The sequence below is a fragment of the Chroicocephalus ridibundus genome, chromosome 2, assembly GCF_963924245.1.
Source record: "Chroicocephalus ridibundus chromosome 2, bChrRid1.1, whole genome shotgun sequence".
NCBI lineage: Eukaryota > Metazoa > Chordata > Aves > Charadriiformes > Laridae > Chroicocephalus > Chroicocephalus ridibundus.
Window position 1 is genome coordinate 36394681 of NC_086285.1, and position 9471 is coordinate 36404151.

The 9471-nt window shown below is 44.1% G+C and overlaps 1 protein-coding gene across 7 annotated transcripts in view; it reads right to left on the reverse strand.

Moving 5' to 3' along the window:
• Positions 1-8913, reverse strand: part of OSBPL3 (oxysterol binding protein like 3) — a 94471-nt gene extending 85558 nt beyond the window's left edge. For 4 of the 7 annotated variants that reach the window (XM_063325036.1, XM_063325034.1, XM_063325035.1 and 1 more), the window contains exon 1: positions 8683-8913. The gene's annotated coding sequence lies outside the window, so the exon portion shown is untranslated. Of the gene's footprint in view, positions 1-7001; positions 7080-8682 lie in introns of those variants that run through there. The other 3 variants (XM_063325031.1, XM_063325032.1, XM_063325033.1) reach the window with 3 other exon arrangements.
• Positions 8914-9471: the final 558 nt, after the last annotated feature.

Consider the following 9471-nt stretch of genomic DNA (forward strand, 5'->3'; position numbering starts at 1 on the left):
AATCAACTAGGACTAAAAGCAGATTATTAAAGCCTGCCTGATGAAAACAATGACCTTGTATGCATTTAAAAATACTTAATGGTCTCCCATTACTTGAAGTTTTATCTTTTAAATTGTAAGGTTAACACCAGTAAGGGATCTTCAGTGCACCAGCAATTGCATGCATATGACATGGCAGAAAAAAGTGACCTTATATCCTTAAGTGTTCCTGCAATAAAGGAAAAAAAAAAACCAAACATATATTTTACAAGTCACCCAAATCAAATGCTCCATTTTGTGAAAGCAATTTTTTTTAAAAAAAATGTATGCAAACAAACAATAAGTATCATCTGTGGAAGTGACATCCTGGCAACGGCTCTGCTGTTGATTTTCAAGTGGAAGTGTTGATTCTGTTGAACCTCCAAAAGTGCAGTACAATATAGTATTATACATAGGAAAATAAGCTATAAAATAAAGAGTGAAGCCTAAAATACAGCTATCCTGTGGAAAATTCTAATACTTTGTCTCTGAATCTGAAATTAAGTTCCATATTTATTCAGCAAATTGAATGAAACAATGATTTCAGCAGTGCATTTTTATTCATATTCTAAGAAATAGGATGTTAAAAAGCTTGTTTCAAAAAAACAAACTGGATATCAGCTAAAAGGCTAAGTACTTTATTTATTCACGACAGCAGTTCCCTACCTGAGTAAGTTCTCCTTTCTCAACAATTTGAGATTCTCTGAGCACTGGGAGATATTTAATAAGTGAGTCTTAGTTTTATAAAGTTTATACAGTTACAATATTGAGTGCTTCTGGTTTTAATGTCTTGCAGATGATACAAGTGCATTTGAATGGCAGTAACAAATCCGCAAGTGAACTCAATCACTATTTTTTTTATTATTATTTTTAAACAACAGGAAAGAATGAATGGGGTTTATACTTCCTGAATTTCAGCAGCTGTGGCAGTAGTGTAAGAGCTTTGAATTGTTACTTCCTAGCTAGGTCACTCAGTTAAAAAATTTCACTACCATTCAGTTAAGGAAGACAAGAATCAATCATAATACTTTGGCGCAATATCTTGCTCAACACCCAAACTTGAAATTTCATTTCCCTTTAGATCTGTTTTTTTGGACAGAAGGTTAAAAATAATATGTCAAAACAGTCCCTCATACCCAGCCCAGGAATGTAAACCCAGCTGGGCTCCTGCTCAGCCTAGCAGCGGTACAGATACCACAGTGTTACGCAAATGTGGGTCCACCATGCATCTTAACCGTCTATCATATTATTCAGTAAATAATACATGTTGATGCTAGTAAGGGTACACCTACTGAATTAACTTCTTAAAACACAGTAGCTTTCTTGCTAAGACACAACAAAGTCCTGTAGACCAATACCTAAATTATTTTCCTTCCATTGTTCAACTTTAAGCAGAAAACAAATAAGAAATACCAACTCTTCCAACATGGTTGTTACTAGAGTTCAACAACAGGACTAGATTTAGCCTGGAACTAGATTCTCCTCTTCATACACAAATTGCTTGTTATCTGACCTTAGTATCAGCAAGTTTGCAAACCCTATGAGTTCTAATTCTTTTCTATTTCTAGAAGTCAAGTTCTGCCACACAGACACCATGAATCCTCCATGAGAAGCCTATTACAACAATAGTTATGCTCTTCTGTACGAAAGATGACCTGTATCCCAACTAATAGGTTGTTTATTGACTAAGTTAAGGCCCAGGCAAGACTGGAAAAGAACACCAGGACTCTGACTGGCTTTTCTAAAATCATTTCTAGATCTGAGTTTGAAGAACAGAGTTGCACTACACTAAACTTCAACATACACTAGTACAATTATCACAGAATGGTTGAGGTTGGAAGGGATCTCTGGAGGTCATCTGGTCCATTCCTCCCTGCTCAAGCAGGGCCACCTGGAGCTGGTTGCCCAGGACCACATTCAAACAACTTTTGAGTATCTCCAAGGAGGGAGACTCCTCAACATCTCTGGGTAACCTGTGCCACTGCTCAATCACACTCACAGTGAATACTTCCCGATGTTCAGAGGGAACCTCCTGTATTCCAGTGCCCACTGCCTCTGGTCCTGTCCTGCTGCATATCTTAACAAGTGACAAACCCATTATCAGAACATTATCTTTTAAGGAAACTAAGCATGGGTGTTCTGAGTGTATCAACTAACACTATTTAACAGTAACAGCAAGTAAGATGCAGTTCTGAGAAGTTTCCAGGACATGACAGTACCAGGGTAGACCACAGATCCCTACTAATCCCTCTTACTTACTAGCAAAAAAAAGTTAGGGAGAAATCTTATCTTCAGGCATAGTCTTAATAACAACTTTTGCTTATTATTTTTTGTTTCTTTGTTCCATTATCACTTGTTTAAAAAGCAAATACCTGCAATTTTTCAGCAATAATGCCATCTCCAAATAGCCTGATGCAGGCTGCTTCTTTTGAGGTGGCAAACTCATTGCTAAAAAAAAAATAATGGACTAGCATGTTCTTAGAGCATCTGCTTCTTAAACAGCTGTGTAGTTCACAAGAACTGAGAGGTCACGTGCCACTGAGCCGCACAGATGCATCCAACTGCAGGGGTAAAACCCCACACAGTTCCCAAATAGTAGAAAGGTATCTCTCAGCCAGTACCAGCCTGCCCGCCTTTGGCAAGCAGCAAGGTATCAGGGAGGAAACCTAAGAAAACCACCACAAAAACTCCTACCACAGTCATCTTCACAACTAGCAAAGACTCAGTAGCCCACATCCTTTGGTGTTAGCTTCATCAGCTCCCCACTATGCAGACAGGAATCACCAGCATGTCTTCGGGATCCCCCTTGCTACTGACGTTTTACACTTCATTATTTTAAAGCCCTCAAGCAGTACCGCTGAAGATCAACAGACAGTCACCGTGTCTTTTTTTAAGGTATCTGAGACAGTTAGTAACTGAATCACATTCATAGCGAAACTTCCTCCCTCCTCCTCCCCCCCTACATTATAAGTTGTGCTTACATTCACAGTTTATGCTGTCAAAGCTTTGTCTCAAGCAAGGGATATAGAAAGAAAGGACAGAACTATTCACTCTCCTTCAGAATACAGTATTTTATAAGGCTATTAAACAAGCTCCTTTTTCTAGCAATACAGTTGCAGCCAGCATAGTCCCAGGTGCCAGTATGAGCAAGGCGCGTTCTATAGCATGTTCAGGGGAGATACTTCTATTATGCCTCACAGCCTGAGGCGGCAGCAGAACCCTTTTGACAATAAAACTTATCACGGCTGGTTTCAAAGCCATCTGTTGCAACTGCAGACAGGACAGCAAAAGTTCTGTAAAAATAAGAATTGTACACTTCACATTTCACTTGGGGAACTAAGAGCATGAAGAAACTTTCTCTATCCCTCCTCAAGGCTATTTTTCTAGACACACTGACAAAGCAATTATCTTGGTGAAGAGGGAGACATTGAAAAAATTTTTTATTGTTTTTATATTTATTTTTTTTTTAACATGAGTGGTTGGTGAGACGGAAGAAAGTAGCGCCAGAGACCTATATCCTACTGTGCCCATGTGAAAACTTCAAGGGCAGGACTTAACCTTGTCTAACAAGCAGAATTAACAGTGACACAGATGGGCTTGTGCACAGAGAAGGATAAAGTCTCCTGCACACACGGTTCTTTTTGTGATTGACAAGCTGTTCAGAAATTGTTTCTTCTGTGGTTTCAGCTACTCTCCTGGCAAAAACAAGTAAACACGTAAGGCAAATGGAGCATATCCACGCAGTTGTTCTTTATCAGAACCATTAAGACCAGGAGCTTCATTTAATTTCACCAGCAACTATATAAAAATGGAACAGACTAAAACCAGAACAGTAACAATGTATTTGCTGTGACTAGGAAAAGCCTCCAGAATCACAAGAAGTAGCGGCGTAAGTCAGATCAGAGAGGGGCGACCTAAAAGTGACCTAAGTGATCACCACAACAGATAAGAAATGACACTTGTGACAGTAGAGACTCTGCTGTATCATCACAAGCAGTAATAACCGAATTGGCAGAAATTAAGATGAGGGAAGAGTACAACTATATTCAGCCAGGGGAACGTTTCGGACTTCTACTCTTTGAAAACACTCATCAGAGGATACACTGAATGGACAGAAAGCCTAATGCTTCATGTTTTTCTAATGGCAACAAAAAGTCATTACTGAGATCCAACAGGTATCATTACCACAAACACAGAATAATTATAAACACTGATACAAACAAGGATTAGTTTCTCACTTTTGCTATTTTGTAATGTTACCATCTTCATTCTAAGAATAGCAGTTAAATACGAGTGCTGCATGACAACTGCAGCACCACATACTACCGTGTTTTTGCTGTGGCCGTTTTTTAAATTTCAGCTCAACCAACATGCAGGCAGAATCTGAAGCTATCACATCAAAATAAAAATCTCCTTAATTCCCAATTCATGCACTACATTGGAAGGCAGAGGAAAGGGAGCTGTGTCTGCACACCCATGTTAACAAAAGTGCCAAAGAAAACGTCCAGAAGGAAGTAATTAAGTGTTGACATGGTAGCAGCTGTGTTTGCCAATCTAAATATGATTCAGCCATCAAAACCTCACAACTTAAAGACTAAAGAGGGAATCTTCAGTTCAAGTACTTGTAATTTAACAACTGGACTTTAAAGTGAGAAATCTAGAAACACAGATACACATGCACCTCTTGATCAAACAAGGAATGCAGAGCTCAGATATTATGCTATTCAATGACTGCAAAGGAAGGATTTTTTAAATTCAGTCTAAACTGTTACAAAATTGAAAAACAATGCACAGAGGCACATAAAGAATCATATCTACAGCCTTCCTTCTGTGACTTACCAGATGCTATTAGGCAGCCACTGCCTTTATATCAGGTTGTCTTACAGACAGATATACGATTAGTAAGTTTGGAGATCCCTCCAAGAGATAGAAACCCATAGCAATTTTCAGTGCACTACTTCAGCTTAAGGTTTAGAGGTCAGTGAAAGTCAGTTCTCAATCTTACTCCTCTCTCCTTTTGCACATAACAGGGATTCCTGTCAAATCATGCTTATAAGTACTTATTTTCCACAGAAAAAGGTTTGAGAGCTGTGTCTAGAACAGCCTTCATCCAAAGACTGTGAAGCACGAGTGAACAGGCATTGCAAAAATTGCTTAACACCCTCCACATCAAAAGCGGCTCAACTCTGTTTCTTTACTTTCGTGGTTAGCATCATGGAGCGCCCAGGCACTGAAATAGGATTAAGCGCTGTCGTGCTTACTGCTATGTACTAACACGTGACTTCTACCCTAAGGAACTTGCACTGAGTCAGGGCTGTTCTGGCACACCAGACAGGCAGGGCAGCAGAGGCTGAGCTGACGGAACGCGTTTCTCAGTCTCAGATGGCACTTCTTAGAGTGCTCTCACCACTTTTACTAGCAAGGCAGGTACCCGAATTCATATTAATAAATAAATAAATAACTCCGATCATTTAACAATTATCTCAGTTGGGACACCTGACTATAGAAAATCAGACAGAATTTGTGCAAGCTTTCTGTTTTCTTCCTCTGCTGAGACTGCCCTTAACTTTTTTTTCTAATATTTCAAGCAACTTGCAACAACATTCCATGAGTTCCATGTTGACAGAGCTCCAAAACCACTACTCCAACACTGTGTTGATTCACGTCATAACTTCATATATAATAGAATCTGCTATTTCTGAACATACACACTACATGAAAGTCACAAGCAGCTTCAAGAACTTTGCATGAGCAACAAGCTAAAACAGATTGAAAGGAGGAGTAGTTACGGATATCCTGCCTCCCAGGATCAGACCCACAGCCCTGCTTTTCTTAGCTATTATGTTTCCAACTTTACCCAGATTGTCATATTCATTAGCATCAACACCCACATCGCTCATGCCTGAAGGCAGACAGCAAACTTCAGTCTAAGGTAATTAGAAATTAACATCGAGGAGATATACTTTATGTTAGCAGAATAAGGACAAGCACCCACAATGGGGCAGAAAGTTACATACACAAAACCTCTTTGTCCTTCAGATAAAAGAGGAGCTAAAGCAGTGAAACATGTACTTCCAGGCACAACATTCAAGGATTTACATACTTGTACCACAAGTGACAGCTGCAGGAGACTAAAAACAAAGTCTGTCCCCCAGAGTATACTGCTTGAACACAACCACAAAGGCAGAAGACCAACATGAAAATCCAGCATTCCGAAGAGCAGAGCTGTGTAAATTTGGTAACAGAAACACATTAGACCCAGTCTGGAGAGTTGTTTGTCAGATCTCACAAGAAGTGCATCCTATTATTGGAAACTTGATACAGAAAAAGGCAATTAGATTCTCCTAGGAGTTTCACTGGCTTCCTTCATAGTGGTGTATCACAGTAGCCCCAAGCCTTTACACCTTTGCTTCAGGTGTAACACCTTTACACCCAAAGCTTCACACCTTTGGTGAATCAAATCTCAACATAACTGAAATCAGCTGAGAAGTTTCTACTGACTTCAATAAGATCAAAATATGCTGATACAAACACCACGCTTCTTCCGACGTATAGAAGTACCCCATGACTGCACAGTCCCACACTCATTTTGATGCCTAGTTCATCACTGCATTTTTTTGAAATGCATATTACAGCAAATCAAGTTTAAGCCTAAAATATATTAGCTACAAAATGAGAAAAGCCTTCCTATTGAAAAACATAATTAATATATAAATTGGCAAGAGCACTCTTTGTAGCAACTGAAAATTCAGCTTATTAGAAACCATAAGATCTCAGACTGCCAGAATGCCCTATTCCACTCTACCTTCTACAGAGCATGTAAAAAACCCTACAGAATGCAACAAATGAAGGAAAGCTTGTTAGACTGACATACATATATTTATAATGGATGTGGTTTGAACGAGACCCAATTCTGTATAATGACATACACACAGCTACCAAAAAAACCAAATAAGGATTTGTATAAAACCCAGTATACTTACGTTTGCAAAAGTGAATGAGCTAGCCACACATGCAGTGTTGCAGTAAGCAAACTCCAGCTGAGTCTCACCATCATTTCCTGTCCCTGGTGAACATGCCGGTAATTTCAGCCCAACCACAACTGTTCAGCACACACACGTGCACAGTCATACACAGAGAGCATCTCCAATCCCTAAAATTCCCCTCCCACCTTTCCTGCAGGCAAACCCACATATTATACACGATGATAAGAGAGGACATAAATGGGGCCAAAATACAGGGTGTGGGGAGGGGGATATCAGAGTAAAGAAAAAGAGAATAAGGAACTGTAAACATTATTGTTTTGTCAATGGACTAGAAGCCACATAGAGAATATTTAGCTTAGTCTATTGGAGTACAGACTAGGGAAGATTACTTCAGATATTATTTTAAACATTTTCAATAATAAAATCAAAGCTCATTAAAATTAAGACTGTTGTTACCCAGGGCTTTACAGAAAACGTCCATGAAAACACCTGCTTTAAATACCCAAACCAGACTTACAAGCTCTGTTGAAATTAAGTAGAGTGAAACATTCTGAACTCTATGATTAATTGATGAAAGTCAAGGGATGAAGCAAAAGCCAACTGTTCCCTCTGTCCCTTCTCGAGACAGCAGAGAAGGAAGAACACTGTCACCATCATTAGAGGCCTAGGACAAAAACATAAGGCAGACAAATTGCCTTACAAGGAAGAAGAAAATTTATTAGATGTCCTTTTCTCTAGCCATTCCAGATAGCCTCCTAGTAAAAATAAATCAGCGTCGGTAAAGAGTACTTCACTGTCAGCAAACTGTACCAAAGTTGTCGAGTAATGGAGCATTTAAATGCTCATATTGCCTAATTTGTCCTCAAGTGGAAATTAATCAACCTGGAAACTGAAGAGGCTGGACTTAATTAACCTATTTTCTTAAAGATGTGGGAAATAATGGTGGCATTTTTTATTTTACAGGAGCACAGAGAACGGCAGCTTTGGTGAAGCGACAGCTTTGCAAACACGCCCAAAATTTCTGAAGTTACATGTAGCAGCCGGCCGGCTGCCAGCTCGGTTGCCCAGAGCAGGCAGGAGACCTGCCCCTGCCCGCTGCCTCCCGGGAACGCCGCCTCGCCGCCCGGGAGCCGCTCGGGAACCGGCTGCCCGCTGTATCACGGCTCATCTGCAATTCCCTCCGTCTCGGTGCCACCGGCAGCGAGATAAAGGACGAGCAGCCCTCAGCAGCACTCTCCCGAAGCAGGAAAAGGTGTTTTAAGTTGGCTGCCGCTCCGGAGCGGACGTGGGGGCTGTAACAGCGGGGCCGGGGACAACCGAGAGCCGCGGGGGGTGATCGGAGAGGGGGCTCGGCGGGGCTGAGGCGCTGCTCCGGCGGCGGCAGCAGCCGCCCGCCCACCGCCGGCCAGCGGCCCCCGGGGGGCTCCCGCTGCGAGCCGGGCCACAATGGTGCATTTTATGTGGTAAAAAGCCACTTTTCTGGCGTGACGAGTTCGCCGGAGGGCGCCACCCTGCCTTGCCCGAGCCGCCCCGCAGACCACCAGGAACGTCGCCGCGCCTCAGGAAAGGGGGCTGCAACCGCCCCCCACCCACGGGCTACGCCCCGCCCCGCCGCCCCTTCCCTACGGCGCGGCGGTGAAGCGGCCCCGCGGCCCGCCAGCCCAGCCCGGACACCCACCTGAGCTGCTCACCTGCCCCCAGCCGAGCTACCGCCCGGCGGGCGCCCCCGCCATGGCCCCCGGGCGGCGGCGCCCCACAGACAGCAAGAAGGAGGGAGGAAGAAGCCGGGCGGGAGCGACAACCGCAACCATAAAGAGCCGCTCTACCTGCGCCGAGGGGTGGGCGGAGGCGCACGGAGCAGCACCTCCACTCCCGCCGAGCTCCTGGGGACCGTCCAGGAGAGGGACTGTGGGCGGGACCGTCGCGCTTGATTGACAGCCACCCTGGCCAACGGGAAGCGCCCGTTTACTCCCCCCACGTGCTAAGGAGGCGTTATTGCCGCCATCCCCCCCGGCCGTTGAGGCGGGGTGTTTCCATGACGTCACGGGTGGCGGCCAGGTGGGGAGCGGTCCCTGAGGGGACGCGGGGACGGGAGCCGCGGGCTAAGCCGGGGCTGAGCCCGGCAGCCGGCCTTCAGCAGCTGGGGCAGGGCGAGGGGGTGCCTCAGGGGGAGGCGCGGAGCTGATCCTTCGGAGCCGGAGGACTGATGGCTGCCTCGGCCGCCCCGCCCCGTCCCCCCAGGGGGGCGCCGACGGAGAGGGCCCGGCAGGGACCCGCCACCCCCACAGCGGCCTGAGGGGATCAACGCCTCCCCGCCCCCGGCCTTGGTCCGCCGGTGGGAGAGACCCGCGCCGTCCTAAAAGTAACGTGTGCCTCATTTAAAAGCAAACAACTTGAATGACTAATTAGACCCACGCCGTGAGAAGCGCTCTGGACTGCTTCCACGAACCCTTTAATGTGTGCGCCA